At 39.9% G+C, this 16,606-nt stretch overlaps 1 protein-coding gene across 1 annotated transcript in view; it reads left to right on the top strand.

Moving 5' to 3' along the window:
- JAZF1 (JAZF zinc finger 1) overlaps positions 1–16,606 on the top strand; it is a 188,122-nt gene that overhangs the window by 161,913 nt on the left and 9,603 nt on the right. The gene's annotated exons all lie outside the window — the stretch shown is intronic.

Raw genomic sequence — 16,606 nt, 5'->3', positions numbered from 1 at the left:
ACTAATGAAGTCTAGTTATGGATAAAAATGGGGCTGGCATTGCATCCTTAACATACGTTGTTAATTTTTTGAATGTTTTTGTACATCTGTGTGGCTCACAGATGAAATTTCCACTCCTGACTTCCTGGCTTTTGAGTGTAAGTCAGAGGAGTGACATTCCTTTGAAAGCTATGATATCTCTTCATACTGAAAAGCTTTAAGAGATCCAGTGATAGTAACTTATTGGGAATTAATTAGTAAAATAACCTGTTCCAAATTTTAGTTAGAAAAGTAATTCATAGTGGTGAATCTCATTCAAAAAAAAAGAAAATAAAGCCACTTCTGCATTGAAGAAATGCCAAAAATCATCTGAAACCACTGTTTTGTGTTTATTATTTTTCTTTGTATTTATGACTTTTTTTTTTTTTTTTAGCTATTCCAGGCCTGGAATAGTAAATTTCAGCCTGGAGTGAATTTTTTGCCTTCCTATAAATCCTGAAGTAAGAGTTTAATACTGCCAACTGGCTTTTTAATAGTTCAACCCCAAGTTTTGTGCCCTCCCACCTTCCTCTGCAGAAAAAAAAAAAAAAAAAAAAAGGAAAGAAAAAGAAAAGCTGGAGTACTTGAAAACCTCACACTTAGCATTTCATTTTGCTGTGAAGAAGCTGGCTCTCAGACATCCTTTCCTGTTTATTTTTTATTTTATACAGATTACAAGTTATAACATTTATGCAGTTTTAATAGGTTTATAGACCTATTTACTGCCTGATCATTTGGAGCAGTGGATGGCAGCCAGTCCTGGCATGAAGTCTTGAGGATGCTGTGGTTGCCTGGAACAGCTGTGGCCATTTCTCAGCCCTTCCACTTGGGAAGGAGATGAAAGAGTGCAGTTTTCATGGGTGGTCATAGGCTGACCCCATGAGAGAATTGGCAAGTCCCATTTTGATTTACAGCTGTCATTTGAGTAGGTGACTAACTATTGGTTTGTCTTATTAATTGGGATAAATGCCTTTCTGGGGAGTCATATTTGTTCAGTCATTTTTGATTGATTGCATTTGAAAGTTTTTACCTTTCATAAATATGCCAGACTTCCTTGAAATTTCCACCAGACCAGTCTCAGTATCTATTAATGTGACCCCATTTTCTACCCACAGAAAATACCTAACTTTACAATTCTGGGGTTTTTTTTCCTTTCTGGCAAAACTTGAAAGTAATAAATCATTTTAATCTGGAGTAAAAAAAAAATGCTTTGTAGGATTTGCCTTAACCTTTAAGAAGTCTAACATCTAAAGAGTGATATTTTAATGAAATATGCCTAAAAATTCAGCAAAGTAATGTTGTGAGACTTGAAAAAAATACTACTGAGGCTATCAAATTATTACTGTTGATGTAGAAATTACTGCATTTGCCATCTGAGGATACTATCTGAAAGATGCTTTGGCAGATTTATAATAAAGGAGTGGTTTTGTAGATATATAGAGCATATACTAAAACTGAAATCATGATTGCTTTGTAGCTTTGTCAGTAGTCCTAAAGCTGCACTATTTCAGTCAGAACACACTATGTGAAATGGGCCAATTTTTGTCTAATAAATCATACTAGTGGTGAAACACGACCTAATATATGTCATTCTGTAACAGAAAGTGAAATTCGATTAATTTTCAATCAAAAGAAAAAAAAAATCAGTCTTCCCCTAGTATCTTATTTTCAGAGCCTGGTGTAGTTAAGAGTACTTTTTATACCTAGAATGATTGCATTCTTAAATGTCTGCAATAATTTTAAATATATTTTTGTTTGATTCAGGTCTAGGTAACTAAATTAAGGAGAATCATATCCCATTTACATCATTAGAGAATATCTTCTAAGACTGAATATTTTCTAAAAGGTACATATAAATTTTTACTCAATAAAATTAATAAATCCTAAAAACTCAGACTCTTAGTATCTTCTCCGATTCAGATGGATTTTGTTCAGGATTCAAATGCTACTACTGGCAAAACAGTGACCAAAAAGTTACAGCTTCCTTCTGTGTTAACAAGTGTTCATGCTGCTGATGAAATAATTTAGGGCATCATTGTTCCCTCTATGGGTGACTAATTTACAGGGGAGGAAAGTCTGTATATTACAGCAAAGGAGCTCCTTTCTCTACCTGCCAAAGGCAGCTGGGACTCAGAAATTGATCTGTAAGGATCCACCTTTCTTCTGGTCCACTAAGGAGCTGTTGGTTGTAGAAGCTTTGATTTTGGGAAGTGAAACACTGTGTGGCAATTAGGGACTTTTCCCAATAAGCCTGGTTATCTCATGTACTGTTATCTCCATGATATGAAATACCATTCCTGTAATTCTGCTGTATAGAGTTTGCCTTCATGGATAACTCATGAAGGAATCCCACCGGCCTCCTCTTGAATCTGTTCCCTTTTCTTTTCCAAGAATGCAAAAGCTGAAAGAAAACCACCCATTGTTTGCTGGTAATAGCAACCAAAACCACAATAGTAACCAGCCTTTGGAATTGGGCACTGAAATAGAGTTACAGGCATATGCTGGAAACTAATATGGTTTAGATTCTAAACATGTGTTTAATTTTTTTTACTTTAAGTTGTTGAAAAAATGCGTTGTTGTAATGTAAAAGCTCATTCCTCTTCATAGGTATCAAAGCAGCTAACATTTCAGTAGAGTTTCCATATGTCAGGCTTTCAACAATGAAGTAATCATATGGCACAGACAGCTGTTGCACAGAGTGCTGGAACTGCACACTAAACAGAATCCAGCAAGAAAAAGAGATCTGCTCAGCTGAACTACTTTGTGAGTTTAGAGTGAACAGCAGAAATGTAAAATAACAGGGGTGTTCCCCCCCCCAAATTAATTGAAGACTTACAGGAGGAGGAGTTAGGTGCTCAAAGCTTTTTTGTGTTGATGGATGTGCTATTAATACGTAGCTGAATTAAGCTGAATTTGTAGCAGAACTGCTATTTATAGCAGAATCTGTTTGGCTGCTGTCAGCAGGTGGCATTTCTGAACTCCATGTTAGGTTGAATCAGAGTAGACTCTGAACCATTCAATCTGCTACTCAGCTGATAATCTGCAACAGCTTTCTCTTTGGGCAATGAAGATTTACTCAATATTGCTACAGCTAGAGAGACACTGCTCTTTTGTGGTCGGCTAATTTTTATAAGCAAAGTGGATTGCAAAATATTCCTTTACTAGATCTTAAGGGAGCTTGAAATTAGACTTGGGAGGACAAACAAGTGGGAACAAGTACACATTGATGGCATTTTGAAAATCACACTACAAATTCAGGTCACATGGGCTTCAAGCACATGATGAATGCTTAGCACCTAATACTGGGGAGGTAAATGCTGCCTGACTTGGAGCACAAAGCAAGTGCTTTGTCAGACTGGAGTGGAGTATTCACCACTTGCAGAGTTGCAAGCTCAAGAATTTATGTAGTCACCAAAACCCAGCTTTAGCCATTCACTTCAAAAATTCTTCACCTGTGTTAGCATACTGTAAATGCTTGAATTTAATTATTACACTTCATCTTAAAGTGGCCTAGTATCATGCAGATGTAATTGAAAAAAATAATGAAAAGTAGAAATATTAACTCAAATCCCAGGGCTGTTGTATTAAATTGTTGAGAAGTGTTAAGTTTTTGTGTGCTTGACTTACAGGGTGTCTAGCACAGTAAAGCACAAATCAAGCAAGCTCTGTTGCAGCTTGAAAAAACAGACTTTCAGATGTCTGAGGAACCATCTCATTACTTGTTCAGAACTTTCTACTTGTTTAATTGCCTGCTCAGAGACTGAAGAACTTTTATGCCATGTTTTTATTAAAAATTAGATACATGGACTCACTCTTGGATAAACACTATGGGCAAATAAGTAAGGTGTACTTCACAAAATGAAGACCTAATTCAGTTCTCCAGTTCTCCATAATGAATGTTTGAATACATTTGATATTTCAGACCTGCAAGGCAGGAAAAAAATCTATGTTAAAATATCTTGTGGGAACTGAATTGTGGTCCCTGACAACATTTCCTTCTGAAGTGCTTCGCTGTTGCGGGGTTTTCACATTTCTGTGGAGATGACACAAGAGAACTTTATTTACTGGGGACAAAATGGTTCCATCTAATTGCAGGTTTGGGGCCATATATTAATCCTGCACGCTAACTAATATTGTACAAATAATTGCCCAGCATTTAGCAGTGTGAGGCACCTATTCCAACAGAGCCTTATGGGTGTTCTTGTACAAAATAATGAAAAAAATAATGAATTACATTGTGCAAAACAGTTGATCAATGTGTAACTTAACTATAGTATATGTGTGTGCTTAGAGATGGTATGAGATTTTAACATGAGCTTTTGGCTGAGGTGATGATGAATAATAAGAGAAATCTGTAGTAGTTTCCAGTTTCTACCTTAAGGAATAGAGCTATAATAGAAGGTTTCTAATAACAATGAAAAAATGTAAGTAAAAGGACAATTATTTCCTGTAGGGGTTTTCATAGAACAGGTGGGATTTGTTCCCACAGCTAAAAGATGTTTTTTCAGAGCTAGATGTCACATTCCAATTCCAGGGAGCCAGGTTGTAAACTTGTACATATTTAGCTCTTTCTTCAGTAATCCAAAGTGAAAAAATGTTCAAGTGTTCATCATTGTGCTCAGCTAAATGCCTCAGAAGCTGATTTTTTTTTTTTTTCTTTCCTAGCAATCATCAGCTGTCAGGTGACTGCCTAGCTTCCTTAGAGAGACAAGACTGTGTATTAACCTGGTTACTCAGTGACTAAACCAAACCAGAAGATTTACATTCCCAGAACATACTGAGACTTAGGCTTGGAGGATCTGCAGAGCAGAGATAATTCCATACTGTAGGAGCAGCAATAGTGTTGTCACATCTTGGACTAACTTGTAGCTCCAAACCAAACAGCTTGAAATAATCCTGAAGACCAAGACTTGGGCAAACCTGCACATTTTTTGACCTGTAGCTGTGCAATTACCTGGGTACCTGCTCTGCAGTTTGGCTGAACCCTAAAGGGAGGCAGGATGGCAGCTGGCCCACTTTGATGGCTGTGTCTCTTTCAAGGGAGGCCCTGGTGTCTTTTTTTTATCTCCCAGGCAAAACCAGAGTCGTAAGGACTCGCAAACCCCAGCCCTGTTGGCCTTACAGAAGTGATCTGGTTTGTTTTACAGGGTGCTTGGGACCCCTCAAAGTCCACCTGTGTCAGTGCACGTGGACCAGGTGAATGAGGAGTGTTGGTTAAGGCTGCAAGGACCACAGGGCTGCAAGTCCCTGACTACAGTTCTTTCATAGTCCTGTAGCTCTGGGGTACAGATCCTGGAGGATTTCTGCAGGGCTGTGCAAGACAAGCTGACATGACCCATAAGTGTCTTAATTTTTCAGAGGTTTGGTATTTCCACTGATCAAAGCCTGTAAAATTTGAAGATGGAGCAAAATTATGGAGAGTCTACTGTATCTAATCTTTTCCATGGTTTGCATAAAGACATGTGCTATGATAACCTCCCCTGCTCAGTCCTTTGTTTAACTCCATCTTAAACTAACTTATAAGTACAAAAAGGCCTATGCTATATTCACAGAATTATATTATTTTAAAGTGTTGTTTCTAACCATTTAAATTCCTTTTAGAGTTAAAAGGACTTTTTCTTAAGTGTATATAGAGGAAAGTAAGACTAATGAGAAAATAAGCAATGGGGGAAAATGAGGCTTTGCTGTGAGGGGAAATGCATGTTGACTTTTTTTAATCATGATTCCTCTCAGCTTATTGCTGCATTTTCTGTTTTTCTTCATTTTCCTGCTTTATGGGTGCATTTTCATTATAACTCTGTTAAATTTCTGATTTGCTCTTTAACTTGGCAGTAAAAATGTGTTGAGCCCAGTTTGCTATAAAAATATCTTCTGGGAAGATTAGCTCAGTTGTCAGATTTTGTGCTCTCTAGTAGAATTCTGAATCTGACCATAGGAAAAGGCACACAAAAATTTACCACTACCTTTTATTTCATTTCATTCACTACAGGTAGCTTTACATGTAATCTCCTGCATGTTGTACTTTGTCTTCCCAGCCCCTTCAGACCATTCTTGCTTGATACAGACATAAATTGCAGCAGCAATTGTAAAGCTACTGTGCTGTAGAATTGTGTTTTAATTGCACATACCTGTAATTAATTGTATGGGAATTTTCACAGTAGTCTCCCCAAGGAACAATTTAATTGAAAAGTAACCGAGTTGTCTAGACTACAGCAACTCATAAAATCATCACTAGTTTTGGGGTTTGAGCTACAAAGCAGCAATAGAAACATGGCTTGTAGATTTAAAGTACTTCCAAGCACAGGAACTATTTTATAATCCCCATCGTAGCAGCCTACCCTGGCAAACCATTTTTAACAGTGTCAAGAACAAAAAATGTACAATAAGCTTAAAAGTAAAGATTATCTCTGTGTTAATTGGTGATAGGATTGGGATTTTTGTGTACAAGCACACCCAACACACACAGACCTATCTTCTCCAAATGTGAAAAAAAATACGCATTTTGTAGAAAGCACATTGTGTCTGCCTTTCACAGCTTGTGGCATAACTGGTTTAACATAGGAATAGTGTGACACTCAAAAAGTTACTTCAGCAGCTCTGGGTAACAATGATGGCATTCATGTTTGTGTGTTTATACTGCAAGGGCCAATTGGTGGAAGGATTTTTATTTATTTATTTACTATTTAACTTTGTAAGTAATCTGCTAATTATCTTGAAAATTCCTAGCTGAAAACACAAATGGTTTTTCTCCAAGTTAGAAACAGTAGTGGCCACATGGAGCTTTTAGGTGTTTATTTAAATTTAGATGTGTGTATATGTAACGTGTATACATATATTTATGGTAGACTGCAACATTAAAGGGGATTTATCTGTATCACTGCAGTACCTGGAGGACTGAAAAAATTACTCCATGTCCACTGGTGCTGCATGTCTGCACACTGACAGCAGTGTTAGGGTTTAGCAGAAAAAAAGCCAGACTCATTTAGGCGGCACTTCAGTGTGCTGAAGATGATGAAACTTAAGCAAATGTTTGAGTTTTCCTTGCATTGTGGCCAAAGCAAATCAGATGTAATAAAAAGCAAGGACTAACATACCACTTCACACTCCATGACTTATAACCCAGAGAGGTTTACTTCACAGGGGAAATGGTGTATCATGAGTTGATGCTAGCCAGTACAAGATTCTCAAAAGTATGTGACATTTTAGAAAAAACAGAGTTCTTTGTAGCTTTTGTGTATTTCCAAGTGAGCTAAAAACCATGAAACATTTGCTGACCCCTAAAACCACAAGATCCTCTTGTCTTTTTAGTGCTTGTGGCTGGCAGGTGGAAGATATCACCCTAATTCTTGGTGAAGATAAAGGCTGGTGCTTTGTCCTTGCTAGCATAGTCTCCCTCTTGAAAGGTTTTTCCATATATAGTCAGGCAGTGCCATTCACAACAATTTCTGAGCATTTCTGCCTCCAATGCCAAAGGATTCAAGAAGCCAGGGAGCAATGGAAAGTAGCAATTTGAAAACTACTTTGATGGCAGTGCCATTCACAACAATTTCTGAGCATTTCTGCCTCTAATGTCAGAGGATTCAAGAAGCCAAGGAGCAATGGAAAGTACTTGAAAACTACTTTGATTTCAGCCCAGTGATATGTCACCTGAAACAACTCACACCTGCTAGCATACATTTTGTAGACCTGATTGAAACAATGACAGCCTCAAAGAAAGGCTTGTGACAATGTAACAGGCACACTGCACACTTTATTTTATCAGAATCCTTGTCTTTAAATATGAGAGAGGAGACATGACTCCCCACCAAATGTGTTCTTATGCTTGGGTTAATTTCTTTCTGAGAAACACAAAGTAGGATTAATGAAAAACACAACAGATCTTTCCTGTAGATTTTTTGTGTAGTTAAACTGACAAAAGCCTTAATTCTTGCTCAGTAGTTGACAGCCATTTTAGCCCTTACTGGTAATTCTGAGTCTTGGGGCTAGCTCTGAAATCATGCTGATGGTGTTTCTTAAATCTAGATGGTCAGAGCTCCAGAAGCAGGCAGGGAGAAGTGGTCAGTGTATGTTCATGCAGATTGAATCCTCCCGGCCCTTCAGTGCATTGAAGCAGAGAATTTGTCATTGCCTCCCGTGTTGCTGGTCAGGGGTTTGCAGCCCTCTTGGGCCTCATAAACATGACATTTCCTCAGCCCAAAGCTGCTGAAAAAGCTCTGAGCTGTCTTGCACCTCTGCAGCTCCTCCGCACCCTGGTCCTCCGCGCGCTGCGCCGGGGCTGACGTGCATGCTGCATGCTGCAGCCCATTCACAGGAGCACATCTGCCCAGCCAGATCCTGCTGAAATCAGGTGTAGTGCAGGCAGTACCTGCACAGTGATAGCAATGCCTGGGGAGGGGGGGCCTGGTGGGAGCTAAGTGCATCCCACCAGGATTCGCACGCTGCTGGAGGCACGGCGCGGCAGTTGGGGTGCGGAGGGACCGTGAGCGTTAGCAGTTTTATGGCCTGCACTCTAAGTGGCTGGATAGCTTTTGTACAGCTGTAAAGCATGTATAAAACATGTCTCAAATGTATTTTCATAGCTTCATAAAGTGTAGTTCATTTATGTAGGTACTTTTTATTGTAATCCTTTATCTTCAACATGGAACTGTTTCCTGGTACCGTTTCTATTTTCTCCTTCTCTTTCCTTATCAAATGGGGTAAAGAAGAGAAAAGAAAAACTGCAATTTTGTTACATGCATCAGGAGAGTCCTTAAGTACAGTAACAGTGCCCTGAACTTGTATTTTTGTATTTCTAACCTAGGAATGCAGGCCTAGCAACTAAAAAGCCAAAATAACATTAATTATGACTGTTCCTCGCTGTGGTTTTTGGAGTATAAGTTTGGAACAGATGTTTGAGGGGAGAGAAGGGAGGGGAGGAAGGATGGATTTCTTTTTCTCAGCCCCAACTGGTTTTAATTCGTTTTTGAACATTTTGTGAATATCTTTAAACATTTGCCAGAGTTCAATTAACATCCTGTGACTAAAGGTGGAAAATGTCCTACTTTGTTTTTCTTCAAACATATACCTGCTCTTGCTTCTCATGCCAAAGCCAGAAAAAGAAAGGATTCCAGCTGGCATAGGTTTTATTACTGTTACATTACTTTGCAGGTTAAGCCTCAAATCGGGAGGGGTCTGCTGGATTGATTTATTTATTTACTTTTTTTATTTTCATGATTTTTAAAAAGTGCCATGTAAAACACTGCCATTTAATTACAGGAAGGTTATGTTCTTTTTTGGTGAGTGTTTAACAGCTTATTCTTGTTTACATGAAGTTGTAGAAATCTAGTTTTTAAATATGTTTAAAGTAGAGATCGTGTTCTTGGGTTTATCATGTTTTTCCTGTACTGTGTATAAACACAAGATTGTACATTATTGAAAGCCCTTTTTTGTGGAAAACAGGATTGGGGGAAAAAGTTTATATAAGAATGCAAAATAACTTCCCGAGACTATTGGCGCAGTGTGACCATAAAACCTCAACAGCACATTGTGCAGTGACATTATAACAATTTGCTTTAGCACCTCTGCAGCGTTCTCAGAAAGCCCTGCTCTACAAAACACATGCCGTGGTATCAGTTGACTGTTTTTTTCCAGAATCAGTTCTTTACATGCATGTTTTTGTGATTAGTTGCTGTTCCACAAGTAATTGGAAGTGATGGATTTTTTTTTAATTTATTTATCTTATTACATGTATGTTTTGTTTGCATTTATACATTAAATAAGTTGTAACATATCTGCTTATATAGGTGTGCTAGCGGATTTATAAACTTTGGATTAGGATTTACAGTGCTTTAGTTTTAAAGACTGTTCTTTGCTATACCAGTATCAAGACACAGATATATCAGGAAAGAAAATGGCACACAGTTGTTCCTAAGGCCAGATAGAATCCAGCTGCTCCACCAAACCCAGTATTGGCTCTGGAGGACTTTATTTTTTAAACCTGAGTATGTTAGTTCTGTTTCTGTAGTAGCCCAAAATGGAGAGCAGATCTCATGTGTAAATAGTTCTCCATTTTGCTGACAGTGAAAAAGAAGATGTAGGGCTAATGTCATACTAATAGCACTTTAAATATTAAACTTTAGGTTTATTTTGTACCTTTATCATTCTAGCTTAACCTCCAACATTTTAGGGTGATTTCCCATATAGGTTAGCTCAGCCAAAATCATTATATACCAAAATACAATGTATTCAGATTTATGTTTTACCAGTAGGAGTGCTTGCATGCTTTTCAAAGCGAATCCAAACCTTGTAATGGGATACATTTTCAGTCACTTAAAATTCAGTATGAGCTTACACTGAGAGCACTGAAATGAGAACTGCAGTTGGTGTGAAATGTTGGAATTGACCTATCTACCATGTCATTTAAAACACTAGGGTGCTGGATGTGTAACTATGTGTGGGTTCATCCTGTTTGAAGCACCACCCTCCAAAATAGCAGGGGGAAGGATCTTTTCAGGCTGTCTCTGTGACTGTGCAAGTTACAGTTGCCATTTGACTGGGAGAGAGGGGAGAGGATGTCCAGAAACACCTTCCCATAGCCTTGGATGCTTAAATGTTCCCTCCTTTGGTATAGCAGTGGAGGTCTGAAAGTGTGGTCTGAAAGCTACTCTTCAAGTGATGCAAACAAACACGGATAAGTGTTTTGTGGGGTTTTTTTTGCCTAACTTATTTTCTCTAGCGCTTTCAAGTGCCTTGCGCCTAAAATTAATGATAAAAAAGCATGCTGTTTTTTGTGTTTGAATCTGTGTTCACATCATTACATGAGGTGCATTTCTGAAATTCTCTTGGTGCTTATTCATTAGCTGAGCCTTGCTTCAGCCAGAGACAATAGAAAATTAGTTCTTCTGGGCAGCAACACATCCTAACAGCTCATTATTTAGCGCTTGATACTTGATCTGAGCGAGGAGAGGACTGGAAAAGAGAAAAGGAAGGGTGGTTTCTCCAGAAGACATTGTTCTGGCCAAATCCTGCTCTGACTGGTGTCATGGGAAGAGGAGGATGCTGACAGCAGCAGCCAGAGCCCGCGGGACGCGCTGTGCAGGGCTGGCAGCGGCCAGCGGGACAGCCCTGAGCCCCCGCCCTGCCTGGCACAGGGCCAGGGCCGTGGTAAGTCCTAATTGCTATTTGCATGGCTCTGCTGTGATCATGAAGAGGGATGGAGGCCTCTGTCAGCCCTGGCAAGTGCCTGTTTGACAAAGCATAACCATCTCAATCAGCTCCCACCAGTGACAGCAAAGTTCCGAGCATGCAGTTGGCTTTGAGCACAGAATTGCCCCTCCTCACCCAGAAATGAGGATCAGGAATATTTACTGGGAGAAGAGCAAAAGCTCGACTGCCTGTGCTTATACCCACGTGCTCTGGCCTTCACTGAGGTGAACCTAGTGCTTGTGGTACTTAAATGCTTAATCCAAACACTGGAATGGCACTTGCTGTCTAAAGTGCCAGTGTCTGTAGCACTGCACAATGCTCTATTAAACCCGGGTTTTCTTCAGTTGCATCTACATCATCTTTGTGGACATGAATGGTAAAAGTATTTTTGAAAATGTAAGAAATTCATCTCAGTGGACTTTTTGCAAAGGCTGAAAACCGCTTTCTGTCCTCTGAGTCCCCTCTCTCCACCCACCAACGCAAGCAAGCGAGCAAAGACCCTGACTTGGTGTGTCTGGATGGTTCAGTGTCTGACATTGGTGGCTGGAGTTTGCAGAGCCAGTGCACTGTGCCACCTATACCAGCTCTCAGCTGAGAGTCCTGCTGCAGCTTCTGGACTAAAGACTTGCATGGCTGCTGTTATTTGACTGTTTTGTGTTTCATTGCCCCGAGCATTTATTTCCTGTTCTTTATATGAAGGAAGAACATTTCATTTTGAATGACTTGATATGTTTTTAGATCAGCAATGAGTATCAGCTGTAGGAACATTGTCCCTGCTGTGTGCATCCATGGGCACAGAAGGAAGAAGTCTGACAAATCCATAAATGTGCTTTAGTGTTAACCCAAAATTCACACAATATTAATAATTCACTTTTTTTTATCAAGGAAACTGTCACAGTATATGGGAATGCAAAGTTCTTAACATAAGAAGTGCTCTCATAAAACTGTTTCCATGAAATACAAACTGCAAGTCTCACACGGGACAAAGTGTGAAGCTGAATTTTTATGAGAAATCCATGGAATTACCATGAACTTTCGGTGACACTAGCAATGTTGGTTCCCACTGCAGTAGGCTATTTGCTCATAGTTATTCATTGTATACTTAAATGTATGCTTTCTGGTCACAGAAATAATTGGCAAGGATGTTTTGGGTTTGCTTTTCTTCATGGGAGGAGAAAGGAAGAACTCATAATGTTCTTGATCAGAGGTCAAGATAGATCCTGCTCATTAAAATGGCACACGCAGTTTGTGCTGGTTTAAATCAGCTTTGTCTTTTTTATATTTAAAGGCACAGCAGAGAAGGCTTTAGATTTGAAAAGCGATGTAGCAACAAATGCTGTGCACCTGCTAGAACCGAGATTCATTTCAAGTTCAGGGGAAAATCCTCTGTAAATCTCACCACAGAATGAATTCACTCATGCAAAAGGCAAAATCTGTCTTAGCTAAAGTGGTGTGAATACAGAATAAACCCCAGAAATATAAAAGGTGAGGGCCCAGATTTTCAGCAGTGTAGCTGGGATGTTATCTGTTCCAGAATGTCAAATGAATTAGCTCTCTGCAAACCATTTCTGAGCTCTTTAAATGACTGATTTCATCTACTGAAAAATGAAAAAGCAGTAGTGGGCATTGAACAGGTGAGAGGTTTGCTGCAGGATTAAGTGACATTCTCACTGATTTTGATAGGAAAACTGACTGGCAGCAGAGGTGTAGACCAAGTCTTTATGGTCAGTTTTGCTTTTTGTCAAACTACAAAGGCTTCTTACCCTGCAGGCAGTAATCATAATCCCTTTTTGTGCACGCCTTTACTTTTGTCTGTGACATAGACAGCTTCCTTATTTGTGATGGGTTGTTTAAATGCAGTGTGAAAATTACAAGAGAAGTAACTTGCTGGAACTCTTTGTGACCCAGTATGTTTTGTGGCTCTCATAACAGGCAATTTTATGTGCTATCTGGCTCCAATATGGCATATTATGTGAGCTGTGCCTAGTGGAATTCACCTCCCCTTTGAGGAGCAGTGGCATTGTCTCAGCATGGAAAATTGCAGGGGAAAAAAAAAGGCTGAGCTAGCATTCTTTCCTTGCCTTTGTTTTGTTTCATTTTTTGATCTGCTGGGGGCAGCACAGATGAAGTGAGTCTTTTGGCAGAGTCACTAGAATGAGGAGTGGGGAAATGGCTTTGTGGGCCAGGACTGAGGGAATATTGCATGCGAGGGCGGGTGCAGTATTAAGAAGATGTTGCTGAGTTATTTGGATAATAAAGCAGTGGTTTAGGTTAGGCCAAGGTAGAACTCTGTAGGGTCTCTGAATGAAAGCCAGATGATGAAACTGGATATTATGTTAAAGAGCAATGATCTAGCAAGAAGCTTCAGAAAAAGCATTGCCAGAAGAGAGGGTTTGGGGTTGGTTTTTTTTGCTATGGTAGAACCAGTGTTTAGTTATGGTAATAATATTGCAGATTTTACAGTGCCTTGCTGAAAGCATGTGCTTCTCTATCAGCCAGATGTTTAGATGCTTTGTCTTAGAGAACTGTGTGTTATTGAGTTTTGGGGGAGGATTTTTTTTGCTATTCAGACTTCTGAAGCCTAGTTCTCATATTTTTCAGTGGGAGGAACATTCAGTCTGCTTTCCAAGCGTGAGGAGGAAGGGTAAAGCCATTGGCCCACATGCTACAGGAATGGCTCAGCTCAGTGCCCTAAGGGCAGCGTGCCCCAGCTGTTTTCCATGAGCATGGCAGCATCCAAGCAGAGCTCAGCGAGGCAGCTCTCTGGGACCTCTCTGAAGAGTTACTGCAAACACTGCCCAAGTCAGGCAGTTGTTACATCCTGGAGCAGGCCATAAGTTAGATGCAAAAGCGCTTAATTGGTTTTTTTTTTTCTTTTTCCTTTAAAAAAATAAATATTTACAGATATAATTGTGAAATACCAACCAAGTTTGAAAAAAAAAAAAAAAAGGCAAGCAATTAACTCACTCTATCTTGATCAAAGTGCGCTGCTGCGCGCTTCCCCTCGGTGCACTGCTGGTCCCCGGGAACGCTGCCCAGGAGCCGGGGCAGCGCCGGCTCGGGTTGCAGTTTGTACACCTGACATGGAGCCCAGCACCTCCTGCTCCGCCTGGGAACGGCCTGGCAAAGCCACCGTGCTCAGCCCGGCACCACTTAATTAAAATACCTCATCCAGGGGCTGTTTATGATGGCAGCGCCAACCTGCGCGTTGTGCTTTTTGTTTTTCCTCTTGTTTTATTTCCCCCCTCTCTGATGTGTTGCACGCAGTCGGTGAGGCACCACATGGGTTGCTGCTCTTAGACACTGACAACTGAGGAAATTAAATTCCGAGGCAGAATCGGTTAAAAGCATGACTAAATCAGTGTAGTTTTTCTATAACAACTGAAACAACATAATTATTTTAAGGTTGAATTTTTATTGCTAATGAAATTTTCAAGGCAGTAAATTTTTTTGCATTTTCCTTATACCAAGATCCTTTTAAATATATTTGGGATTTCTGTTTTTTTTTTTTTAAGAAAGTAGAAGCAGTTGAGTTCAGTAGGATACTGGTAGATAAAAGCAGTGATGGACTGCACTTCTAGCTTCATGTGAAGTCACACGGCACCATTAGTATTACCGTTTTGTTCAAGAAGAAGTACATATTTATGTGGTCATTCATATGAAAATGCTCATTGTGTTTGTAAAATCTGTAGTGACATCTGAATTTGAAAATTTAAGATAATGGAGCATTTGCTTATACTGGTTAAAGAACTGCTTAGAGTATACTAGACCAAATCTTGCATTTTTGTTCTGGTAAGCCAATGAAAAGAAAACCATAAGGGTGGTGTGATCTCCCACATACTTACACACACAGTTTGGTCTCCTCTGTCTCTCTCTTTCACTGAGTCTACCTTTGAAGTACAGGCAAACATTTTTACAGAATTGGATCTTACTGTACAAAACTACAAGAAAAATTAAAAGGGCACCCCCTAATCCCTTTAGGAAAACCTAAGGAAATGCAAAATAGCACTGACTGCAGCTTTTCCCCACTGTTTTATGTCTCTTTATTTATACATCATCTTGCATATTAAGTTTTAAAGAGCACTGACTGTTGCTTTATGAATGCATACTCCTTATCATCACTAAAAGGAGTGGTGTCCCTAAGAGATGTTGTACAGTTTCAAATGATGTTTTCTTCAGGAGAACAAAATCCTATTTGGGCAGAAATCACCCTCTCTTAAGGGGGCACACAACGGGGGGGGATTATCAAGACAGAAATTGTTGGTATCAGTGTTTAGAATTGTATGTTTTGTCATCCTAGGAGTGCATATGTGTGTTTACAATAGGGTTTTCTGTTTAATTTGCTTTAAAAAAACCCCACTGAGCTAAAAGGTTTGAAAGGAACAGCTTGAGGAATTTTTTCCATCAAGATACAATCAAGGGCAGGAAATCGTAGAAGCAGAGTTGTGGTTTTGCCTCCATTTTTTTATTAGTTAATTAAACTATAACAACTCTTAACTTCATTTTAGGTTAACTGTTCCTAGAGTTCAGAAATATTTTAAGAGGTCAATAATGCTTTCTTTGGCTCTCGCTCATTCCGAGTGGGATGAGGAGCCGCAGTCGGCAGGGCAGAGTTTTCCAGATGTGCTGCAGGGCCTGTGCGTGCGCTCGTGTCGGCGCTTGTCGCTGGTGGGAAACCGTCCCTCTTTCCTCATCTGCGCTCCATCCCGGACAGATGGGAGCCACGGGATAGAAACGTGGACAGCCTGACATCTGTCCTGACCAGAGCTCAGGAGCCCTGGCTGCTGGCAGCTACCAGTTGCCACGTGTTGTTACTCAGTGCTGAGTCTGACTGGGAATGCTGGGGAAGGGGGAGTCCAAAGAGGCAGTAAGTATGGAGTTTCAGCAGAAGCAGAAACACCCCAAAAAACCCATTGTACTTGGCAGTATGGCTTCTCCCTGTGAATTCAGAATGTTTTAAAGTGCCGTGAGGCATCTGTCTGCATTTTCTCCTAGGCGGGTAGAGCTGCTCAGAGCTGTGCCCTGAAAGGGCACATGAGGGAAGAGCCATGCAAGTGTCACATAACTGTCTTTAATAGCGGGAGCTGTTCCAGCACTCGGAGCCAAATTGTCTTTCAGCAGAAAGGATAAAATTTAGCAGAGCTGGGAAAGGGAAAGAAGAAAGGGGAGGGGAAACACAGCACCACCTCCTGCTGACACCACAGAAGTTTCCCTCAGCTTTCCCTCTCTCTCCCTCTGTGCATATATTTTCTTTTTAATCAGCTGCGGCTCTTCCCTCCCTTGCTTTTCTTTTTTCAAGTGTATTTTTACAGTTGGAATTCTGCTTTTCTAATTTCTCTTGTTTCACATTTGACTTTTTCAGAGGATTTCATTAATAGTTATTGCAATTAAAAATAATAAATAA

This window comes from Haemorhous mexicanus, chromosome 1 (genome assembly GCF_027477595.1).
Source record: "Haemorhous mexicanus isolate bHaeMex1 chromosome 1, bHaeMex1.pri, whole genome shotgun sequence".
NCBI lineage: Eukaryota > Metazoa > Chordata > Aves > Passeriformes > Fringillidae > Haemorhous > Haemorhous mexicanus.
The sequence above is the reverse complement of the archived record's forward strand: the minus strand, read 5'-3'. Positions and strand labels throughout refer to the sequence as shown.